Genomic DNA, 26,884 nt, shown 5'->3' on the forward strand with positions numbered 1-26,884 from the left:
CTACAAAAACTGAGCATTTTCTATATTTTTAATCATCATTAATATAATGGAGAGAAACATTTAAACCTACTTTGATTATTAGTGAGGTTAAATAACTCTTTATTTGCATATTTATCATCTTGAATTATTTTTCATATAAAATTTCACCTATTTTCTAGCTTATTATTTCTGTTGTACACAATTTTCAAAGGCTTTTGTGTAAATTTATGTCTTCTTACATATATTGCAAATGTACTTCTCAAGTTTTCCTTGTTTTTATTCATTGTTTAAAATTTTTTCCTATATTTAGAAACTTCTATAATGTTAATTCCATCAGTTTCTAGTGTAATTTTTTTTAAAACCATCATTGTATTTAGGTTTAGAAGTAATTGGAACTTATGTTCTCTTGTAGTTGTCCTATTTTTCTTAGAAAAAAATGATAATTAATGTTATTAGCTGAAAGTTAGGATGGGAAGAAACTGTTAGTGTTTTGAGAGAAAAGATAAGGCAAGAAATACTAGGCAAGGAAAAGAGGCAACGGAAACAGTGGGTTTGCTGGGCTACACTAATGGACAATTCAACATCGATGTATTTATTCAACACATATTTATTGTGCTCCTTCTGTATTCTAAGTGTTCCTCTGGGCACTTGTGATATAGCAACAAGCAAAACATATTTCTTACCTTATAAATTTTAAATGAGACCAATATTAATTTCCACCAGCCATGTCTGTTGGGATGGTTCATTCACAAATAGAGAGAACATGGAATTAACTGGAATTGAGATTTTGCCAGATATTGACATGAGCTGAAAAGGGTAAGGAAACAGAGTAAATGGGGGAAAGTAATTTTAATAATTAACTATGGAGTTGTAGCTGGTAAGTAAAGACATCAGATGAGAGAGAGAGAGTAAAAACGGGCAGTATTTATAAAAGGTGGATCCCGATGGAAGTGAAAAGACTGCTCAGTTCGGGGAATTAGGAGAGCAAGGCTAGATAGAATAAAGACGGGAAGTATTTGTGAATGCATGCAGTTAAAAATTATTTCTTTAAATCCACTAAGCTATTTTCCTCAGGTTGCTGTAATGTCTTACAAATATATCCCATTCCAAAACATCGAACAAATATATGCAAAAAAATAAAACTAAACCACCAACTTATACCATATACAAAGGAAAAAATAAACAAATGGGACTACATAAAACTACAAAGCTTCTGCACATCAAAAGAAACCATCAACAAAATGTAAAGCAACCTACTGTATGGAATAACATATTGGCCAATGATACATCTGATAAGAGGTTAATTTCCAAAATATATAAAGAACTTACACAACTCAACACTGAGAAGACAATCTAATTTAAAAATGGGCAAAAGGTCCTGGCCAGATTTGCTCCGTGGTTACAGCATCCTCCTGAGGACCAAAGGGTCTCTAGTTCAATTCTCAGTCAAGGGTATGTGCCTGGGTTGCAGGCTCCATCCCCAGTCCCTGCTAGGGTCATGCCGTAGGCAACCAATTGATGTGTCTTTCTCACATTGATGTTTCTTTCTCTCTCCCTTCCTCCTTCCCTGCCTATCTTCTACTCTATCTAAACAGCAATAGAAAAATATGCTCGGGTAAGGATTAACAAACAAACAAAAATAGGCAAAAGATCCAAATAGACACTTATCCAAAGAGGACATACAGATGACTAATAGACATATAAAAAAATGCTCAGTGCCACTAATCATCAGAGAGATGCAAATTCAATTCACAGTGAGATATCACCTCAAGCCTTTCAGAATGGCTATCACCAATAAATCAACAAACAACAAGTGCTGGTGAGGATATGGAGAAAAGTGAACCTTTATGTGCTATGGGTGGAAATGCAGACTGGTGCAGCCACTGTGGAAAACAGTATGGAGTTACCTCAAAAAAATTAAAAATGGAACTGACATTTGACCCAGTGATCTCACTTCTGGGAATATATCCAAAGAAATCCAAAACACAAACTCAAAAGAATATATGCACCCCTATGTTCATAGCAGTATTACTTACAATTGCTAAGATCTATAAATAGCCCAAGTGCGCATCAGTAAATGGATAAGAAAGCTGTGTTATATATACACAATGGAATACCACTTGTCTATAAAAAAGAAGAAAATCTTACCTTTTGTGACAGAATGGATGAACCTGGAAAGCATGATGGTAAGTGAAATATGTCAGTCAGAGAATGACAAATAGCATATTACCTCACTTATATGTGTAACCTAATGAACAAAATAAACTGACAAACAAAACAGAAACAGAGGCATGGATATATGGAACTGACAGATGTCAGAGGATAGGATTGGGGAGCTGGATGAAAGGTGAAGGTATTAAGGAAAATACACCCACACATATATAACAAATAGACACGGGAAACAGTATGGCGATTGCCAGAGGGCAATGAGATGGGGTTTAGGTGGTGGTGGGCAGAGAGGGCGTGGACAGTGACAGAGAGACTTTGCTTTGTCAGGTGCACGATGCACGGTGCAGATGGTATTTTGTTGAGCTATACATTGAAACCTGTATGGTTTTGTGAACCAATTGTTCCGTCGTAATTAGATAGTTACATGGTCACCTGGGCAGTTTCACAATGAAACTGCAACGTTATACTCCCCAGGGAACCACTGGTCCATTCCTTGCAAATCACTGGGGGAAGGAAGATGGGTTCACCAGCAGTGACGTTAAGATGACATAGGAAAGGTGCTTGCCTGTGGTCTAACCTGGAGCAAGGATCATGGGCCTGGGGAGTGGAACCACTGAACACACACTAAATCTTAGATGTTAAAATCCGCAGACAAAGGAACTCTTTCTCTCTTGCTCCTCTTGCTTTGCTCCTGCTTCTTTGCACTCGCCCGTGCACACTCCATAGCCTTGTGGCCCTAGAAACCCCATGGTCCACAGCCATGCAGACCCCACACACAATGAACTGCAGCTGGGAACACAAGCTAAGCTAATTGGACCAGACTGTGCTTCAGTATGGAACAGAGGCTCTGGGCAGTGGCTTTAACCCTAGCTCGGCCGGGACTTAGTGGGACAGAGGGGGCAATGGGCCTTGGAAACTCAGGGGTTTAATTCCACAGAAATAAAACTTTCCACAATACCTCATGTTCCCATGGGGACCTCCGGACATTCTTATTCCAGCAGCAACCCAAGAAACCCACTTCCACTGGCAACCGGTGGGGACATGGAATACACCCCACCAATAACACAATGTCACCCCATTAAATTCAATTAAAAATAAATAAGTAAAATAAAATATATTCTATTACAGAAGAAAATAAAGCACTTAGTATTAAACAAAATAAAAACATATGACCTAATAATAGAAGTTATTAGCAAAATTTATGACTCTAATCAAAGACTGTTGTGCTTATAGGTTCATCAAGCAAAATGCCATAAGCTAAAAATATGCCTTCCTGTATTTCTGTATAAAGAAAGGTACTCTATAGTATAATAATTTTTTTTTTTACTAGTAGTAGTATCAATATTAGTGTTATTCTCTAGGAAGTAGGGCAGGAAAACTAATTATATCTAATTTTATTCATACTTATTTTTAATTAAAAGACAGTGTAGGAAATCTGCCTAAATTTATTGTCTCTTTTATTTGTGAAAACCTCAGGACAGGAACATGCTCGGTGGCACTTTATCCCATTAATATATAATTTCTCTGGCAGCAGAAAATGTTTAATTATCCTCAAAGTTGATCTTTCGTTTCTGCTAGATAGAACATTGTGCTCAGAGCTGGATAAAGAATTAGACATCTAAACAATCTATTTGTATCAGCTCTTTTTCTTAATCTAATGTGTAATTTAACTCTCCTGCAGTCTCTCTCTTAAAATACTGCTGTCTTTATCAAGGAGCTGCCAATAAGATGAGAAAAAGTCCCAGCACCCAACACGTGAATCCAGTGCTCAGGAATTGTTGGTATTCCAATAGTTCCTCCAAACCTCTGAGCTAATGAAATCATTCTGTCAGGGTCTGACTTACCTTTCTTTACTGATTTTTAACTTACATGTTGATTTTTTAAATGTAGCTAGGCAGAAACTAGATTAATTCAGTGATAGCTTCAGGATATCCAAATGCTTTATTTTGTAAATGGCAATATTGAGATATATAACTATAAGTATTTGAAGAAGGTAGATACAAAACAAATAGATCTTTTTGTCTTAATATCTTTCATTTTTAAATCTGGGGCACAACTGAGTTTTAGGATGAATCAGCATCATTTTACTTTGCTCATTACACTTTTCGTGATAACATTAGATCTTGGGAATTAAAATATATCTCTTAGATTTATATTCATAAAAGAGAACACTGATTTGTTCATCCTAGCAACTTTTCATTTTGATATCTCCAAATATTAGACCATGTAGCGCCTTAGGTTTCTTGAGAGCTTCCATTCAGTTATCTCATTGACAGAAAATTATAAAAGCACATCCCACAATGGACATTTAGAATAATGTGTAGCAACAAGTTAAGTTTGAGATGGCAACTTAATGATGCTACTAATGAGATATAAAATATGCAAGAAACAATTATCCAATTCAGGACTGAATAAGTTGGTCCTGGTGTTTATCTGAAGGGTTTCTTATGAGAATTGCTAAAAGGATTTTCTTAAATAAAAATTAATATGATGATATTAATATAAGATCTCCTTTTATCTCTGGCTGACAGTCATGATACTTATCTAAACAACAGATAGTTTTATTTGGGTGAGGCTTATATAATTATAAACAGAGGCATCTAATTTAAATCATAATTTGGTAGAATAATACAATATTCAAAATATCTAAGGATTAATTCAGCCTGGAACATGTTGTAACTCTAAGGAGCATATAAATCATCGTCAAATCATCTCTATTCCATAAAATGCACTTCTTAAATTTGATAAAGATATTTATTAAGTATCACAAGGAAAAATGAAAGTATGATCATAAGCTAAATGAGGAACTCATTCTAATAAAAAGCGAAAAAAAAATATTGTGCAAATGAAAATAATTCATCTATCTTGCCAATGGTGTGTACTTAAAACCTTTATTACAGTAAATAGTCATTATTCATCTGAGCACTCTAAAGTAACGTATTGAGTATCTTCACTGCATTCTAAGCACTGGGAATGCAGAGATGTATTGTGCATTCCAGGAGCCCACAGCCCTAAAGGGGATGGACAAGCAAGGCAGACATTATGATATTTCATGATAAGTAGCTTAGCTATATTATGCATGGGGTGTTGTCAGACCGCAAAGGTTGATCATCAAACTCAGTATGAGAGAGAAATGGATTCTAAGAGTTTATATTTTAACCAAGTGAAGTCAGAAAAATAAGAATAAGATCTAGAAAATAAAAAAATATTTTAACACAGAGAAGCACACATATTGTACTTGTTCAAAGTTTATCCTATTTTCTTGTAATAGATCATTGAGGTCAGGGATTTTGTCATTTTTATGTATCTGACTTTGTAAAATTCTTATACACAGTTGATGTTCAATCAAGATTACTCCATAAATTAAATGTTAAATAAATCAATCTATCTGATTAGCCACTGAATGTGCACATATGTAAAAACTTATTTATTTAATAAGATATACATTGAATGCCAACGTAAATTAGCAGAGAAGAGATTGAAAACAAAAAAGAAAATGAAGCAATAAAAAAGTATACTATGTTAAATAAAATTATTAGAAATGATGTCAAGATATGTCAAAAATAGGAGTTCGGAGAAAAACCAAACTATTTGAGTTGAAATAAAAAGAGAGAGAAAAAGAAGTAAAATCATTATAGAAAGAGATGGTGAGTCTCAGATGCAAGATAGATGATTGTCATTAACATACAAGAAAATAAACTAGAAAGCTGAAGTGTGTAATGAGTTACCCTCCCGAAAAGCAGAAACATAAGAAATTCATCTGTCTACAGCTTGGGATAAATGTTGTAATCAAAGGAAACAAGAGAGAAAACATAATTAACTTCTCAGCTTCCATTTTATTTCTGACTATTCTGTCCAGAAGAATATTCATAAAATAGAAAAAAGGACATAACAAATGGTATTTGGGGAAGCCTGAGTCCAAATAAAAATAAAGGGCCTTAAGAAAGATACATATAGATTTAAACATATTGACTTGGGAAAATTACATTCCCACAAGATTATTAGTATCTGGAGGTCAGATGCCTGAACTGAGGTCAGGGAACTAAGAAAATAATAGGGAATGAGGGAGCTAAAGGAAGACTGGAGATGAAGAAAAATAACCCCAATTAAAACAGAATGTAACTTCCAAAAAACAAAATGTGAAATTCCAATTATTCTCAAGGAGAGTTCTGTAATGAATAATTTAAAATGTTTTTCTCTTTAGAAAGTGTTGCAAATATGAAGAGAAGCCAACTGGGTTTTATCTGGAGGTGGTCATATTAAACGAATGCATTTTTTATTCTTTCACTCATTCATTTCTCTGCTCAGTAATGTTTATTAAAGGCTTTGCATGTGCTGGCAAGAGCAAGAATTTAGAGTTCTCAAAAAACAAAATTGTGATTTATGTCAGGTACCACATTTGGGACCACGCAGTCAACTGTAAGCATGCAATTCTCAGGTGTTAGAGGTGGGAGGGGGTATACCTAAAAAAATAAAAATAAAAATAGTTTTAACAATGCATATCTGTTCCAAAAGAGCCGCTATTCTATTGAAAAAAGAATTAAATCCTCTTCATATTAGAGACATTTGAAGTGACTGAGATTTAGTCTAAAGAATAGAAAGAAGTCTTCAGAGGGAGCATCACAAGTCTTCAAATAGTCAGGGGATTAGCATGTGAAAAAGAGAGGAAAAGCAGGATATAGAAAACAATGCGTAAAAAGTTTAATTGATTAATTTAGAAATGAGAAGAATCCATAATCCTTCATTAATAATCCATGAAGAAGCTAGACTACTTAGTGATGATTTTTGGTGATAGTATGATGGGCTAATTCAAATTTTCCTTCATGTTATATTTAAGCTTCGAATTATAATATTCAGTTAGGGTTTATATAGTCCTTTATTAGTCTCATGTTTAAAAAGTTATTTGGAGAAAGCACTGAGAGAAAGGAGAATAATTTAAAAATTTTTTAATAAAAACTTAATTCAGATTTCTTGAAACAACATATTTAAGAGACCAAATAATAGTTTATAATTCTTAAAATGAGTTTATTCTAAGAACAAAGACTCATTCATATTTTCTATATGGCAATGGGATCAAACAATAGAAAGGATATTCTGCTGGACCAGACAAACTGATAAACTCCTATTAATTTTTAAGCACTGAATAAGCTTCAGAGAGAGGTTGTCAAGCTTTTATCTCAGGGTATATGTTATGACAGTACAGTATCTCTTCGGGATGTTTTAGAGTCACCATGCTGCCCATGTTTCAGACAGGATCTAATGTGATACCTACATGCGTCCCCCTTCAATTCCTATGGTATTTGAAAATGTCCTTGTTATAATAGTTTCAGTCTCCACAGCTACTGGAATAGCTTCTCCATTGTAAGTAATATTTTTCACAATTTAATTTTATGCTGGAGATTAGTGCTTTATTGGTTATTTTCTGTTAAATAACATCTCTACTAACTTTTATCCGTTTGACATTAGTTATGCTAGTTTATTTTAATAGACTAAATATCTATATATGCATTTTAAACATTTTCTAATATACATTCTATGCTACTTGTGAGTCCTATTACTAAATATGATGAATAATATTCTTAAGAATATAAGAGAACATATTTTATTATCAAATCTGATAAAAACATAACTGGAAACATTTTCTCTCTTACTAAATCAGGCTGAAATCATTTAAAAATATAATTATTAACTATAAAATAGATTTGGAAATTTTTCATTCTATTAAAATGCACTGTTTACTACACCATTTAAAAATTTTATTTTCATGAAATACATATACATTTTACTCCAATTAGGTTTACTTGGTTTTACGAAATAAATATTTAGAGAAGCTCAGGGTGACATGGCAGCTTCACGGTATAGGCTTTTATCTTCCTACTCAAATGTCTTTCACCACAAGAAGCAAAAACCCAAACCAGTTGATTTTGTCTTCCTTTAAAACGATTTCATGAGCTTAACAATTCCTGCTACATCCCAATGGCAATAATGCAGCATAGGCCACCCTTAGTTGCAAAAAGTTGACAGATCAGGAAACTTATTCAGACTTGTTGTTGTCCACCCCACAAAAATTGCTTGGTGTTAATAATAAGAACATGAACATGATTCATGCAAATAATTATCTGTCATAGAATGACAGGAACTCAAAATTTCAAGGAAATCAAGCATAGGTTAAGTTAGTATCTTGAGAGAGAGGCTAGAAAAAGTGTTCCCTTAGAGAGAAGCTGCATCTTATCTAATACATATAATACATACATATGTATCTAATACATATAATCATTGTAATCAAAGAAGGGGATAGAGTCAATTGAACAAATATTAACTGAGCTCCTAGTATGGATCCAAATTTATTTAGAAAAAATGAAAAATTCTTCAGGTACATTTCAGCTTATAAATAAATACATTAAAAAGTGACAGAAAGCCCTTGCCCTCAATAAGTGCACCCTGAAAAATGTGAGAAAAGAACATACATACATAATTATAGCACATTGATATAAGTGCAGATAGAAGTATCTATAACATTCCATTGGAATAAAAATAAAAATTTATCCTCATAATCGTGGGAGGAAGGTCAAATACATTGAAGATAATGTGGGATCAAAGAGTATAAGAATTTTTCAAATGGGTCAAGGTTTTAGTGAATGTGATTGGTGGAAACTATTCATTTTTATAACAGATAGATGTAGACAAGGTCTCATAAACTTTAAAAGAAACTTCTAGAGGATAATTTTAAAAAAACTAGAGTTTATGTTCTGTGTTCACCGATCCATTAAATTACATAGTCTCCCATGTCCCATGACTTTATCATAATTATAGTTTGAAAAAATTTCTCAAAACCCATAGATTATTATTATATAGAAATGGTAACCCCAAAAAGAAGATTATAGCAGAAGGCTAGCAGATGATTCAGGGCTTTATGATATTGGTTAATAAAATACATCAACTTTGATACTAAAAAATGTATGACACTAAATGATATCAAATGGGCATATGAATTCTTTAGCCTATCTTTCACCTTTTAATATTTTACCATTGTACACCCTACATTTCCAAACAGACACCCCTAAAATTAAGGCCTATTATGAATTTATTTAACTATGAATACATAGGAAGCATCAGGACAAAATTTCCCATGGCAGTCTGTGATTAGATTCAACCTCAATAATTAGAGGACTCTCACTTTTACTACTGAAGGTTTTTCAGGTATTGCCATCTGCATAGAAAATTTATTTTTAAATTTAGTGAACTATAATTACCAGTCTAAAAATATCCTTAGAGTTGTATATCTATTTCAGAAAAAAAAAGAGAAAGACATAAGAAAAAGAGAACAAAGAGAAAAGAAAGAAAATGTAAGGAAAGGAAAAAAATAGAATCATACAAGGTAAATAAAAGGATTGCATTTTGAAAAGAACCCAGAGTAATACACTTGTATAACCATCTAATATTTTGCTCAATGTACAACTAAGGTGACATAAAAATAAGTATGTTCATATATGCAATTATTTTTAGTCAAATGCATGAATTTTTTTTCAAATAATATTCTTGGAGGCCAACTTCACTAGTAAGTAATGGCTATAGCAAACCAACCATAAACTTACACTGGTTAAAATTCATTTGTCCACATCCTTTCAAAGACTTGAAAAAAAATGAAGCTAACCACAGACAGGAACAAACTATATACTAAAAAAAATTGATAAAAATAAAAAACTAAGACTTCTGAGAAAAGCAAATGTTTTCACATTAATAATAACTTGTTAATAAATTACTGATTTACTCAGAACTTTAACATGCACATTTGTAATGCTCATGAAAATAAAAATGATGCAAATGTTTTCCACTGAGGAAGAAAAATCCAATTGCTATGTGTATTACATACTTCAAGTCATATATTTCTGAGAGCAGCACACGATGGAATAGGAGCTATTCATTTTTAAGCTCCTGTTTATGTCATAAAATGGAGCAGAATCTCATAAAAAAATGCAGATAACTTTTTAAATGTTATTTATTTATAATAAATATTATAACATAGTATATTACATAATAGCTCAACTATTAAGCTAATCTTGAAATTCAGTTTTTAGTTTGAATTATTAGTTGAAAGTGAGCAATTAACATTTATCTTCGTGAAAGTTTCTTTTAATACTAACCTTCATTCATTTTATCTTTGTTTGAAGACTTTGGTCTCCTTGGGAACATATAACAATTTTTACAAAGGCTCTGGAAAATCTAATAAAGCTCCTTGTCTCTGCTGCCGGTTTTGTTCACCTAACTTGAACTCCATCTATTTGAGCTTGAGAAATAGAATGTTCTATTTCATATACAAGAGAAAATGAGGGAGAGACACTTTAAAATAAAAATTACCTTTTCTTTTATTAGTTTGTACTGTACCCAAATGAAATGGAACAGGTTATCTTGCCTTTCACAAAGCTATGGATAGCTTCATAAATTATCTACAAATATGACTTAAAACACTGAGTTTGCATAAATCTCTTGGTTGTCAATGCCCTTTGAATTTGAGCTGAGACTGTTATAACCATATTTTGAAAATATGACTTTAGGAACTCAAATAAAATTTTAAAAAGTATGTCTTAAGAAGGCTGCATGACATCAGAAGATTCCTTTTGAATCATGCCAGGTAGGAAGCAACCCTAGCACTTCCAGTCACACATACATCTGTTGAACAAATGACTTCAGTTTTCTAAGTCTTAGTTTTTCTTCTATAAAGTGGGGATGGCATTTATCTTGCGAGGTTTTTTTTGAAAGCCAAATAAAATAATAAATAAAAAGCATCATATTGTCTGACCCATTAAACATTAAAAATAGACAAACAAAAAACAAATGAACAAAAAATCAGCTAAAATGTAAACTATTTGTTATGCATCATTTGGAAATAGAAATTAAAGTCAAAGTATGTATGCTTTAATTTTAGCAGTCAGCCACAGATAATCTTTTGCAGGAAAAAAAAATAAAGCTAGCATCTTTATGTAATCAGCTACATTATGTGTATGTGCTTATGTGTATATATGTTCATATCAGTTATACAACCTAACTGAAGTCATAATCTGTTAATAAAGCCATAGATTTATTTCAAATAGTTCATCAAATGTATTACTAATAGTGCAGTTGTGTTTTCCAATATTGGTAAATTTATACAAATTTTTCACTTTTATAGAGTTCAGATAGAGCTGTCAGATGTTGAAAGTCTTCTTATAAGTTAAAAGCTTGTTTCACATCCAAAATTTTCTTATTAAATGCTAAATATTTGCTGAAATTTGGTTGAACATGTACCTGCTTACAAGTTGGAAGATTTTGGTTTGGAGGAGCTATAACATCTAAGCTTGTGTCACAGGTGGCCAATCACTTCAGCAAACGCAGACAGTAGTATATCACCCATCATCTTCCTTGTTTACACCTTTTACAAGTAACAAATCTAGAGTTATCCTGGTCATAGTGGTACATCCTGATTATAATGGTACAACTCAGTGTAGACTTGTAACATTTCATTATTTCTTTGGCAGAACAGCTTTGGTGGAGGGGCAACCGAGATCTGGCATTCTATTTTAGCTTCCCAGGGTTTCCCTCAAACACAGTTTTGCTCTGTGGTTTGCAGATAAACATTGGTGTCGATGTTCTTTTGCAAGGATGTCCAGCTGAACAGTCAAGGTAGCTGATCCTACTGTGTTGGAACACTTGCATGAGTCTCAACATTTGAAGATCTGCCCTCTTCAAAGATGAGTAAATGAAAACCCTTCCAAGACATTATGATGTTGTGGCTATCATCTGATTAAACTGGTCTTCCATTTATATAGTAAAGGCACATCAGAGCTGGCAGTCCACTTACTTTAAAGTCCATTCTGCAAATCTTCTTTATGCAGTCGACATGTTCTCTGGTACTTGAATGAAATGTGGTGGGTAAAATTTCTCCTGGATTTCATCTGATCATTCACATCTCCTTTGAGGATGATATACTTCTAGTGACATAGTAATATGCAGTCATCCATGTCCTGAGTTGTGCTGTGGTAAATCTTGCTGCCTCACTGTCATAGGAACTTGACACAGCAACCTATGAGACAACATCTCCTCAGATGTTAGCTGTTGATTTCCATTATAAAAAAAGGCTGTCCCTACATTTCAGCTTTCTCCCCAAATCTTAATCTTGAATCAAGACTTATTTCTTGTTTTGGATCCTGTATTTCCTGATCAGGAGTCCTTGGTATGGGTCTAGCTTTTGCAGTTTGGGACGGCTTATCATTTACCAGTGATTAGGGGTCAAAACCATGTAAGGACTTTTGCTGCTGTTGTCATCATGCTGTAATGATGAGATTAATACAAGGAAGCTAACTGGGGATTGATTATAAGTGACTATAACGCTTTGGCTCTGGTTGGAACCAGAAAGAGGCAAGGAAAGCAGAGGAGGACATGATGATTTGAGAGTTAACTGCTGAGGAGACAGAACATCTTTGCTCTGTGTACTGGTAGGGTGGATGATAACAGAAGACTAGTCTTGCTAGAGAAGTTAGAGGTTTCCACAAAATGTCTATTTTTATATGCATTACCATCTTGAGAATTCTTATACTAATTAAACAAAATGGAAGCAAAAATTATTTTTTTAAACAGAAAAGATGAACTCTTTCATATAAGATTCAAAGTCAAGTGCCTAACAGGGCTTATTATTAAAATGTAATTACAAATAAGTTGGGTATATAGAAGTATGCATTAGATCCCATAAATTAGTTGTTTTACAAATGGGCTATAATTTTTGGATGATAGAAGTTTCTATTTTATTTGAGTGTAAATATCATGATAGATGTTTTGATTTATAAATGCCCAAAGCCTCCTTGAAATATGTTTATTTTTAAAACATTCCAATTATTTCTTATGTTATATACTGATAGGTAAAAATAGATCAGCAATATGAAATAGAGATCAGTCAGAAGAGGTTAATTTAAACTAAAATTATTCTATTTATGTGTGTTTCAAACAAAAATGTTCTAACTGAGGTGTGCGTGTGTGTGCGCACACGCATGTGAGAAAGAGAAAGGAAGAGTAGGGTAGTGGAGGAAAAAATCATGAGTTTGGAATCCTAAGACCTAATTAATGCCCTTGGATATATCAAGCTCTTTAAACTTTTTCATTTTTCATTTTTAAAATGTTAGAATACATACCCACTATTATTACTATCTGTATGTGTGCCTCTGGCTAATATACCATGTTCCAACACTCATGGTCCTTGCGGCACACAGCAATTTATAGTGCAGGGCATAGATTATTCCTCGTCACCTAACCGTGTCCTCACCACATATCCTGTTAATAGAGTCCACCACTACAATTTGGCCTCAAGATTTTTTTATTAGAAAGCTAAACTTTATTGAATGTTGATTTACCAGAAACCATTCTAGATTCAAGGATACATATTATCTATTAATGTACATGCACAATACCAGAAAGTACTTTGTGTGTGTGTGTGTGTGTGTAGTACGTGCCCCTAGTAGGAACTGAATCTGGGACTCTCTGGTCCAGAGGCCAATGCTCAACTGCTGAGCCAAACTGGCCAGAGCAGAAAGTTCTCATTTTTAATTGCTATTTTTTTACAAATAAAAGAAGTCTAAGAAAAATTTACTGATTTTTCTTATGAAGCACACACACACACACACACACACACACACACACACACACACAGTGATAAATAGGAAAGTTAGGGGAGTTCATCTGATGTTTGCATCATCATCTTGAGTTGTATCATCTTAATATTTTTATAATGCTGGCATTTCATTTAGCCGTAACCATTTAGCAAAATAGGTGTGATTCTTACTCATATTTCACAAATGAAAAAATAGAGCACAAGAAGAGTTTAAGAATCTTATTATCAAAAGCACATAATGCAATAAACCGATCATGTATCCTAGAGTTATGCATTTGAAACCTATACAAATTTAATAACCAATGTCACTTCCCTTCGAAAATATTTCAGTGGTAGAACAGGGATTTAACTCCAGGGTCATTTGACATAAGAGCTTCAGCTCCTAAGAGCTACTCTATTAGTGTGTCTGAAGGAGGCAAGGGTTACAGTTTAAGTGTGGTCAGAGTTATGTAACTATAAATCACCAAGATAAAAATAGGTCTCCTTTCAATTTTAAAACAAAGAATTAATATCTCTGAATTTTGAAGGAATATAATATTTTAACTCCTATTGTTTTGAAGTATAATAGAGTCATGACTATTACAATACCTATATTTTATTGTTATATAGATTCAAAATTAGCCAGATATACATTTTTTTCTTGCAGAATCTAAGTTTCATTTTCATTCTCATTAATGCACAGAGCATAAAGTTAAATAAAAATTTAAATCAGTACATGAATTTTCAAGAGTCTGACTACTTCATTCCACATTTCATTGTCCTTCACTAACTATTATTTCAGAGTATAAAATGTATTGTCATTCTTATCAAAAACAATTTTTAAAATTTTACCTTGGACACAATTATGCACATACATATAGCAGATTACTGTTAATCAATAAATGCAAGGTGTGAAAAGAGGAAAGTGATATAACTTATGAGTCCATGAATAAGTTGAAATTTTAAGAATATGTTGGTTGTTATATCTGATATTAAAATTGGTTATTTAAGTGTTAATATCTACTTATTTTGCTATTTAGCTCTCTATATAACCATCTACACACACACATTTGTACACAAATGTATAATATATAGATGTGTGCATTTATGCATATATGTATTTATATATGTGTATGTGTTTACATATACATACACTTATATAGAGAGAGACAGATGACATACATTAATTTAACTTCAATAACAATTAGACACATAGAGTAGTAAATTGTATAAATGTTACAATAAAAACAATGTTGTCTTTACCCTACAGGGTATTATAATGGAGCTGGGAGGATAAAACCATCACTATCAACAAATATTTAAAGCAAATCTGATATATGTGTCTGATACATATATATACACACACACATATACATATATATATATATATATATATATATATATATATATTTAAGTGAATTCAAATGCAGGTAATAATTAACTGTAGCTAACTATAGAAGACATTTTCGGTGCAAAGAGTCTTAAGCAGGGGAGATTTAAAATGTAAAGAATATATTTCAAAGTATAAAGTAAGTTTCAAAAGAATACTACAAATGTGAGAAACAGACTACTACATGAAAGCACCCCATGAAAAGCACACAATAATCTGGGTTTTCATAAGAAATTCTCAGGGAATCAACTTTTGTGAGGCAGAAAGGATATATTTAAACATTTTGGCGGTGGCTGGGTTGCTCAGTTGGTTGTGGGTTCCGTCCCCAGTCAGGGCACATTCAGGAGGCAACTGATCCATGTTTCTCTCTCACATTGATGTTTCTTTCTCTCTCTCTCCCTTCCTCTCTCTCTAAAATCAATAAAATCATATCCTTGGGTGAGAATTAGGAAAAAAAAAATGTAGGTTAAAAGTTGGATGTTAAATAAGATCAATTGATGAAACTGTGGTACTACTGAATGGCAGCCTAACATGCTTGGAATGAAATCTCACTGAGGAGTCATAGGAGATACTTACATTGAGCCAGAAGTGACATCGAAAAAAGTTTTGGGAATTGGAGGAGCAATTATACACCTTCCTTTTCTGATGTCTACTTTTGTTCATAGGGTACTTCATTATCAAGAGAACTACCTCAAAAACAAAATTTGTTTCCCAATGAGGTATAATGGGTTGAAAAACTGGCCATAATCCTTCAGTCCTTCTTATGTTCATGTCCTTTCAATGTGGCTTTGAATTTCTTTCCCTCAAGGAGTAGAGTGACTTTTTCCATTTCTTGAACCTGAGTAGGCTGTGTGACTGGGTTGGCCAGTCGAATGTAGTATAGTGACAGCATGCCAATGCTGAGCCTGGGGCTCTGCACTCCAGAGTCATTTCCACTCTGCCCAGCTATCATGTAAACACGGTCCAGATGGCCTGCTGCAGTGTGAGAGGTGATGAAGAGCAGAGACATTCGCCGGCTGCAGTCATACCACATAACCACTTCCTGGCTGGCTATACTGTTAAACTCAGACACAGAAGTGAGCCCCACTGAGATGAGAAAAACTGCCCAGATAAGGCTAGACCAAATGCCATGTCACAGAATAATGAGGTAAATAAATAGTTGTTATTTTAAACCGTTAAGATATGATGTGGTTTGTTATGCAGCAAAAACTAACTGATATACATGATCAATATTCACCTGACAGGGTAATAGGGTTACCTTTGTTTATCACACAGGTAATGTAAATGCATTCCTATCCTATATAAAATAAGTTAATTGACAGTTGACGCAATTCTAAAATAAACTTTTTTTACCAAAAGGTATTAGACAAGTCCAAGGTTTCAGTCTTGCTACTTTAAGGTCTAACTTAAAATAAATTGCACTGTGATTTTAATCTCCAGTGAGTTCTGAATTTTGCTCCTGAAATATGAACACCAGGTGGTTTGACTGTCCAATTCACCTTTGGAATAGTCATTATAAAACTGACTTCTGGTTTTAAATTATTTTACATTAGAATACAACACAATTGTCTCAAATGTCAAAGAGAATAAAGGATGATGTTTTTATGCATAAAACACTTTGTATGTTTTGGGTAGATTTAGTGTAACTCCAAATTGCAACACTCTCTAACATTTCACTAAGTTGTCTTTCTGTGCACAGACTGTGTGTGTGTGTGTGTGTGTGTGTGTGTGCGTGCATCAAATAATGAATGGTCATATAAAGCAAATTGCCTTTCTTATTATCCAATGTTAATTAAAGCCAAATGTCCCTTGCATGATGCAGCTAATGTACTTTAATTAGTCTGTCTTGTGCAGATGTGACAAAAGGGAACATGTAATTATTAAGGGAAAGAAAAGTACCCATTGTAACAATAATTGTTCACAATGTGAAATACTATTGTTTTTCCCCACTGAGTAACTGTAGTACTTGCCAAATAATTCTCACTACACCATTTATATATGCAATGTAATGTTACAGAAATAAAATAATATAAATTATTCATTCACAATAATACATACTTAGAATTACCTTTATATTAAGTTTAACTGAAACATGTTTATTTCATTTACCTTCCTTCCATTGTTTTAAACAGTGCAAAACTACAAGTTTTTAATGTTTTCTACTGGCATAAATTTTGAACATAAAAATGGATGTTATTTACAAACAAAAGAGCCTTGGTAGTAATCAAAATTAGCTTTGAATGCTAACTTTTTCTATTCAAATGGGCCAATCTCTTTACCTCACTAAGATTAATGTTCTTCCTCTATTAAATTGGAATAAGAATACCTACAATGGTGGTGGATAGAAAGTGGTTAAAAAGATTAAGAGATGACATGTATAAAGTGGCCCAGTCACAGATGGTCTTTCTTACAGTGCTCAATTATTCGGAAACAGAAATAGAGTCCATTAAAATACATTCAAATCTTCAGATATGAATTGTTTCTTGATCTCTCACACTCTAGTTACCTTTATCTGTCTTTTAACTGGTTTACCAGAGAAAACTTTCTCCCTCAGGATAATGATATGGTATAACATTTGGGAACTTAATCAAATGCTGCTATATCTGAAAAATAAACCGTCTAAATAAAATAGAAGGGTTCAGAAAAGAACCACCACTGTCTCCCAGAGAGAAAGTTGATTTCTGCCCAAAAGAGAAAGTTGATTTTCCCCAAGTGATGACGGAAAGGATAACTGAAAGGAAACAATGAAGCCGAGACCACATTTCATCCCAATTTCAGTGGCAGTGTTTTTGCTACTCTGTTCCATAACCTCCAGCATTCTTTGAGTCCGATGTCATCTCTGGTAGAGGCTTTTGGATTCTAAACTTAGCTCCTGTGGTGAAACATGAGAGGAAGTTGCTGCCATGGTGAATAACTTCATTGTTGTAGGAGTTAGTCCTGGACTCCAAGTTAGAAGGTGGTTTTTGGCCTTTAGTATGTCCTTCAGTTTTGCAGTCCCTTAATTCCCTGTACTAAATATCTTTCTTGTTAAAATACCTAGAGAGTTAAACTCTGATTGATAAAGCTTCAAAATAAATTTGATAAGGCAATTAATGTGTTCAACAGAGTGGGATTGTCAGAAAGAAAAACATGATAGAGAGATAAATTAGTTTCAGTTTATGTGTATTTTTTAAAAAGAATTTTTTTTTTCTTTATTGACTTTAGAGAGAAAGGAAAGGAGAGGGAGAGAGAGATAGAAACACTGATGAGAGAGACCATCGATTGGCTGCCTCCTGCATGCCCCCCACTGGGGATTGGGCCCACAGTCTGTGCATGTGTCCTGACCGGGAGGGAATTGAACTGGTGACCTTTTGGTGCAGGGGTGGACGTTCGACCACTGAGCCACACTGGCCCGCAGATTATTTGGATTCTCAAATGCTCTGTGAGGAGCTAGAATTCATTCTAAAATTCATGGGAAGCCACGAGAGGCTTCACAGAAGAACAGTAGCATGATCAACATGTACTTAAAAACATGATTCTGGAACCTGTGTGTGGAGTAAGTGGAAGGATGCTAAACGGGAAGCAAGCAGCTTGATCTGATGGAAGCTGCTAGAGCCAGCATCAGTTACAGCGGGGAATAAAAGATGATCCTCTGAGATAATACCCCTTTCATAAACAATAGGCATAAAATTGTTTTCAGTAAAATAACCAAGAAGAACCTATATTTTTCACAGTACAGCCAACAGTTGTCACTTTAAGGGGTCAGCTGACCACATAATATGGCAATATGTAAATGAACAGATGTGAGGTTGCACATATCAAATATCATTTCTCAGATAGAGAGTTCCTAACAAATGTACCAGTTCTTAAAGCTTAAGTATACCCGCTGCTTTAACTCAACTTATAAAGCACTGACAGAATCAAAAGCAACTTGAATATTTCCCAGTAATAAAATCAAGTGTCCAGCCTTGTAGAAATACTCTCTACATATTAGTTCTGTTAGTTTGCATCATACCAACCACCCTGATACTCCAAGCTGAAGGTGAGCATGCTCTGATATCACAATGCTAAAGTGCAGATTTCTAGTTTTTAAAATTTTGTATTATTAGTATATAAACAGGAAGCATGAATTCCTACTCAGCAACTGTAGTAGGTTTAGAGATGAATACTTATTAGTATATTCTGAAGTACTGGAATGACCAGCTGTGGCTACCTTTGCCTTGTGTTTACATCTTCCACCAGCACACTTCACTTACCCTGTCCTTGGTATATCTGAGAGATATAAAATCTGATTGCTGTGTCCACATTCCTAAAATACATCCCACCCCATATAAGTCTAAAAAAATACTTTAAACAGTGTAATGCATTTGGTCACCACAGGGTTTTCAGAACTATTATCCATACAGGTTGATGGATTGTTTATTTCAGGTCTATTTACTCAGGTAATTGCTTAGGTTAAAAATAAGTGAGAATGAATGTGGATAAAAGAACTTTAAATTTGGAATCCAAACTTTATATTTGATTATGCCTCATATTTATTATTTAAAATTAAGTTTAAACTCATTACCTGTATAACCAAAGTGGAAGAAAAAATAAACCTCTCATTTTAAAAACTGTATACGCAAAGAATGCTAATTTATTACATTCATCAGTTACAATAAATTGTGTCTACATGTTTATTTAATTTGTTTATATTTAAATACTACATGAATATTTACCACGACAGTAAAAATTTGCATAAAAATAATTAGTTTTTTATTATAATACATTAAAATTTAGCTAAATGAGTGTCTCTGTACGAAGGCACTTGATTAGGCATATATGGGTCCTTGATCATACGGATAGTCAGGAGGTTTGGGGAAGTGTGGGGATGTGTAGCTGAGACTTTTGGAATGCTACAATTTGACAGTGTTGGAGTTATGTGATTGCTTTGTGACTAACTGTAAGGTAAAAGCAAGGGAAAGGCAGACATGAAAAAGGACACAGGTGGGCATGACACTCCTGCAGGCTACACAATCAATCCTGGCACCCGAAGGGAGCAAAGAAGGAGAAGGGATTTCCACATCCTACAGAAGTGCTGTGTCCACCAGAAGCTTAAGCACACACAGGTAAAATTAAAGTGTGTCTGGATTTCGTATCTTTTAACTTCTGATTTGGTATGTTTGCACCAACCACGTATATATCCATGGTCAAGCCCACAAGGTTAAGAGTATGTATTTGCTCATTAAAATAATTTCATAAAATTATTACATGTCTATTTAATTTCACTTCATATTTAAATACTACATGAATATTTATCACTACAGTGAAAAGTTTTACATTAAAATAATTAGTTTTTTATTATAATACATTAGAATTTAGCCATTAAGTCTTTAGCCATTAAATAATGCCATTACTGAGTGTGCACTTAATGTCTGTAGAGTTAAGGATTCTGGTGGTAGTTTTATGTTATTTTTGACCCAGGATACCAGGAACATTTCACCAATCACCTCTGATGGCCCTCACTTGAACAAACACAACACACACACACACACACACACACACACACACACACGGGTGTACCCCCCCACACACACACACATACACACCATAAAGTGAGGGATATGTGAAGAGAATAATGTCTAAATAAAAATTCCAAGTTATTAGCACATAGGCTAAACCCACACTATGGCACAGAGTCTGGCCAAGGCTCTGACGCAATACACAGTGTAATGAAAACCCTTACTTCCTCTGTTTCTTAAACGTTGGCTCTATTTTCTTCATCTGCCTCCCTAACAGAAGTCAAAATCAAAGGGCAAGTGAGATCATCAGATACGAACAGCCAACTTCAGCAAACCTTCATGATTTGAAGTAGATGATACTCAAAGGAAGTAGGAAATAGAAAAAGATGGAGGAAGCACAATGGCTTTAGGACATCGATCTCTCCTAGAGTACAACCTATCAATGCCCTGGACTCAGACCATTTAATTGGCAGCTTCTCTCAGAAAGTGCTGGGGGGTAGTGGAGAGTAGAAGCAGAAACACTATTCTATGCCTTTCTTGACCCCTCCCCTCATATGGCATATTTCTATTCCTAAATCATTTATGTATTACTTGATAAAATCAACTCCTCTAGAGTAATTAACACACAGACTATTTGTACCTAGGTTTATAGATTTAAAATATGTCTTCTAACAATACATTATTCCTAAAGAAAAAAGATTTTTAAAAAAATGCAGAAAAAGGCCCTTAGTGAAGAGAGACAAAATTTTAGCAGTTTGCTGTCTCATTTTGAACTTCAGTTCTGGACTCGAGGAATTCCAGATTATTCCTCTGATTTGCAGACAAAGCAAAGTTCAGTGAGGCAATATTCTTCATTAAGGAACATTTAACTCAGTAATGGTCTGGGCCAACTGGAGAATGAAGAAAAGCAATTTAAAAGAGCACAGGATCTGTTTTAAGAATAATCACATTTTCATGATATAAAATGAATAATTTAAATGGCCGTTAGCCACAATTATTTTAGATGGGCAAAGGCAAATATAAAAATGTACAATTTTATGAATGTTAAATGCATTTTATTTGAGAGAGAAATGCCGGTACTTGCTAAATTAAACTACAATATTAAGACCAAAAACTGTTTGTCTGCACATGAGCTCATCAATTTTAAAATGCAAAATAATATTTTTTTTCTAATTTTTAATATTTTATTATAGAAAATTATGTAAATGCTTCAACAATTAATAAATTATTATTATTAACAATTAATAAATCATGGCCAATATTGTTTCAATTAAATCCCTACCCAATTTCTCCAATCACTCAACCCAGATTACTTTGATAAATTTATATATCCTATCATTTAATCTGCAAATTTTTATAACTGTGTTCCAGCATGTTCAGGTCATGTCAATTCTGATTTCTTCTCATTGGACTGAAGTAAAGGAAGTGAGCCACATTTACCAACATAAATCTTCATTCTGCTTGTCTTTTAGGAACACAATATTGTGGCTGTTGCTGTGGTTAATTGGTGAGATACAGGGTATTGAACATATTTTAGGTTGCCTCAAGAGCTTATAGTCATTAGTTTTGTCCATTACTTATAAGAGGTCTCATGGAACGCTTGTCAAATGAGTTCAAATAATCTATATTTCAAGACCAATTACTGTCATAAAACTCATGTTCATATCACATATGTGCTAATACTCATAAAAGCTATAATAGTACCTACTACATGTTATCAAAAGAAAATGTGCCAATGCCATTAGAACCCTGAGCACAAGTCCTGGCTTATGACGTATTTAAATGTTTGAACTGCACATTAAATATTTGAACTTCATATTAGTGTTGTTCTTTATTATTGAAAGTTATACAAAAGAATGAAGATCTGTAAACTGCTCAGGAGCAGACTTTCCTGCCTGATCATTCATGGAAAGAGATGACTTTAAAACTTTAAAAACACATTAGAGTTTAGATTTACTTATTCTGTATTCACTAGTATCAAAAGTCAGCTTTTATAATTATACTTAAACCATATTAATAGAACCATAGTTTTGTTTTCTTAGTGCATGACCTTAGTGGAAATGCTCTGGATATCAACTATGCAGAAATTCTAAGGGTGATTTTCAATAGCTATTGCTTTCTTCTCCCTGAAAATTTGCCTAGAATTAATTATCAAGACAGTATGTTCTTGCTCTCTAGAGCTAATCTCTACATATGAATGGCAAGTTGGGAGAAAAACTGGAAAAAGTACTAAGAGGGTTAATATAATTTCTTATTAAGAAGAGTACATCAACCAGTCAAGAAAATTTATATCTTTTATCCGATATTTCAGTAGCATAAACCATTTTTCTCATGCAAATTAACTCCTGCAAATTAATTCAATAGCAATGTTAACACTATCTACTTTAATTTCAAAATATAAATGTTGTATTAAGTCCATAATTAAAACAACTAAATCTATAGAAAAATATACAATAAATTATATAAGAATATATATAAGAAAGATTATAAATGGATTCATATAGTATCTAAATATATTATCCCTTACCTATAATCAGAACATACTAGACGTATCATATAACATTTTCACCTTACACTCAATATACTTAAACATTTTGAAATTATAGCTAAATTAGATAGCTTACATTTTTAATTAAATGTATTGGGGTGACATTGGTTAAAAAGGTCATATATGTTTCAAGTATGTATTTCTATGATACATGATCTGTGTATTACATTACGTGCCCACCATTCAAAGTCAAATCATCTTTCATCACCGTGTATTTGGCTATCTTTTTCATTTACTAACCCCCACCTCTTCCCTCTGTAACCACAGTATGATAGCTTACATTTTGCATCTATGTTGCAGTCTGTATTGTTTGCCCTGCCAAATTTTGGTGTGTTCTAAGACTTCAATATTACATTGAAGTAAAACAGCGTAGAAAATCAGTCCTTTAATTGTGAGAAATGTCCCAAATACTGTATGTTTAATTTCTCCTAATGCTCTGATCTAAGAGACAATATTTACCTTGTGGCCTGGGATCTATTTCAAATATGGAGATGGATGCAAGAACCCATCAAATAGAGGCAAATATTTGATTGTATCTGAATCATGTTAATAATTTGAATTTATTTTATTTTACTCTCTCATTAAGTTACATGTATGCATTTGTGAACTTGGGCATTGTATATATTTTAGAGAAATGTACAAATGTATATAATAATCTTTATTTTATGTGTAAGTAAACAGGTAACAGCCATTCACAACCCTGAACACACTTGGTAAATTATAGTGAGGCTTCTTATTGTGATCTTTTAATAAATTATTGAAGAAACCTCAATAAATGTTCAGAGTTCATCCATGCTTTTCAGATATTTGTTTCTAATACCACAGGCAATAAACCAAATTACATTTAAATAAAAAAAATTTAAAGCTATTTCTGATATAGCTATGTCCTGACATGTTTTTGTGTGTGTGTGTATCCATATATTGAGAATTGTGTAAGTCAGCCTTTGATGGAAAGTTTCCTTTATGGGGAAAACAGCATAGGGTGGAGTAGCAATTTATTTTCCACCAAGTCACTCAGTGAAGAGTTACAATCCACTTAAGTGAAACAATGTATCATCTGCAAAGATGTTTAAGATAAATTTTTATTTAAAAGATATTGAGGAAATCGATTTACATATGATTAATGGGTTATCGTTTCACATGTTAAGTTAAACCGACATTTAATATTAAACATTTGCTAGTGGCCCTGGCCAGTTTGGCTCAGCAGTTAGATCGTTGGCCTGCGGACCAGAGGGTCCCGGGTTTGGTTCCCTGTATGGGCACATACCTCAGTTGCAGTTTGTCCCTGGCCCTGGTTGGGGTCGTGTGGGTAACAACCAGTTGATGTATCTCTCTCACATTGATGTTTCTCTCTTCCCGCCTCTCTCCCTCCCACTTTATCTGAAGATAAATGCAAAAAACAAACAAACAAACAAAAAAACACTTGCTAGTGATGAAGTGCTGTACTCAATACTTTATACCTGTCCCCCAAAAGATTATATTCTGGTGAGAAAACAGAACTATGTGAGCATAGAAGAGGGACCCTTTGCATACCCTGGAAGGTTTCAGGATAATTTTTACACGACCTTCTCTCGTCAATGAAACCTATCTCAAGTAATAAAGTATAATTATTTCTATAAATTTATTATTTTCAGATTGCAAGGTCCATGAGGACCAAAAAAAAAAAAGTCTATTTTGACAGCTTTACCTCCAGAGTCCAGCATGGTATTTAACAACAGTAGGCCCTCCGTTCATTAAGTAATCACAAGTAATATGAGTTCTGCCAAAATTGTGATCAGAAGGTGAGTTGAACTAGCCAGGCAACATGTTTCCTGGGAAGGGTAAGGTTGAAGTGACAAGGCTATGTTAGATGGAGGACAATCGCAAACCAGGGATGAAACAGGATAGTAGGGGGGTGCTGAAAGTGATATAGTTCCCAACACAGCATTCCTGGAGATGCAGCTGGAAAGTTGACATGGTGTACACCAAAGTGTGATAGACTATGGAGCCCTTGATAAGGAGCTAAAATCCATTGCTGAAGGATAAAGATGGCATGTACCTGTATTCATACTTTCACTACCTGCTCAAGTAAACCACAGAGGCTTAATTATTTTGTCACTGATCAAAGTATACTTTCACACTGAGCCAAGATGGTTTTTGAACAAATACTAATGATTTAACCCTAGAATAGAAATCTTTGCCATGCCTATTTAGGACAAGATGAGGCTTTATGAGTTTTTCACTAGGGATGTAATAGAATTAAATCTATGATTTAGTTATATTTATGTTAGGAGGTTGACCAGAGATAATGAACACAGTGCAAAAGATTATAAAGCAAATCTAATAATTTAAATAAAATATTCTCTATTAAACAAATATGCCATATTCAGTCCTGTTTTGAATCTGTTACTTTATTCATTGCCATTTAATTTAGTCTTAATTTTCTAATATTGTATTTGTTCAGTTTATATTTCTTCTGGTTTTTACTCACTTATGGTAGGACTTGTTTTATTTTAATTTCATAAGAAATTGTTTTTACTATTTATAGACTCGCTATGATTTCCAGGCATTGGATTTTCCTTATGGAAACTGGGTGTAATATATATATATATATTTTTTTTTTAATCCTCACCCAAGGACATTTTTCCATTTTTTGTACAGATAGAGTGGGAGGGAGAGAGAGGAAGAGAGAGAGAGCGAGAGAAACATCGATGTGAAAGGGACACATCGAGTGGCTGCCACCCGCACGACCAACCAGGGCCGGGGACAAACTGCAACCGAAGTACGTGCCCTTAGCGAGAACCGAACCCGGGTCTCTCCGGACCGCAGGCCGACGCTCTAACCGCTGAGCCAAACCAGCCAGGGCCTGGGTGTAATATTTTAATATCTACAGTTTTTTATATGTAACTTATTCCTTTAAGTATTCTGATATATCATTCTTATAATACATGGGCAGTCCTGCATTAAAATAGAGTTTGCTTTGGTGTTAACCCATTGATAACTATTTTTTAATATGAAAACAAATAAAATACATCCTTTTAGCATAATCCCTATGATAATTTCTATTTTACTTGGCCAGAGAATGAGATACATTCATTAATATTATCACCATTATACTTCGTTTTTTTTTTTTTTTTTTTCTGGAAAATGTTATCTGCATATATTCCAAAGAAGAGTTTACTGTGTTAACTTTAAGATATGCTTAACTAATTTTATTCCAATGCATGTATCTTTCAAAAAGTTTTTATGAAAGGGAGAACCATATACATCTTTTTTTTTTATTTGCAATGTTTAAAAATTAAGGTGACAGAAAATTTGTTTCTTACAAAACTATATTGCACAGAAAAGTATAACCAAATATGTAAAGTCTGTCAAACAAAATATATAAAGCAAAGATTAAAAATTTGATTTCACAATTTTCTTGCATTTATCACTTCACAGTTTCTTATAACAGTGTGGACCCGAGAGAATGTAAGGTCAGATTGCATTTATTTTTATACTTGGACATCTGACTATGAGAGATGATTTTTTGTCCAGCCCCCCACACAAAAGGTACATTAAGCAATATTTACATATCAGATAATTTCCATGTTTCTACTTAAAGATTTCAAAATATTCATGCATAATTATACTAGTATAGTATATAATTGATCATTTCCCCCAAATCATTGTAACAATATCTTCTACTTAAATTTAAGCCTTGTTCATTCTTTCCTCAGCAA

The 26,884-nt window shown here is 33.5% G+C and overlaps 1 pseudogene; it reads right to left on the minus strand.

The window, feature by feature from the left end:
* Window positions 1–11,352: 11,352 nt before the first annotated feature.
* LOC118642039 lies at window positions 11,353–12,398 on the minus strand (annotated as a pseudogene).
* Between the last annotated feature and the right edge of the window lie 14,486 nt (window positions 12,399–26,884).

The sequence above is a fragment of the Molossus molossus genome, unplaced genomic scaffold (genome assembly GCF_014108415.1).
Source record: "Molossus molossus isolate mMolMol1 unplaced genomic scaffold, mMolMol1.p scaffold_m16_p_3, whole genome shotgun sequence".
NCBI classification, from domain to species: Eukaryota; Metazoa; Chordata; class Mammalia; order Chiroptera; family Molossidae; genus Molossus; species Molossus molossus.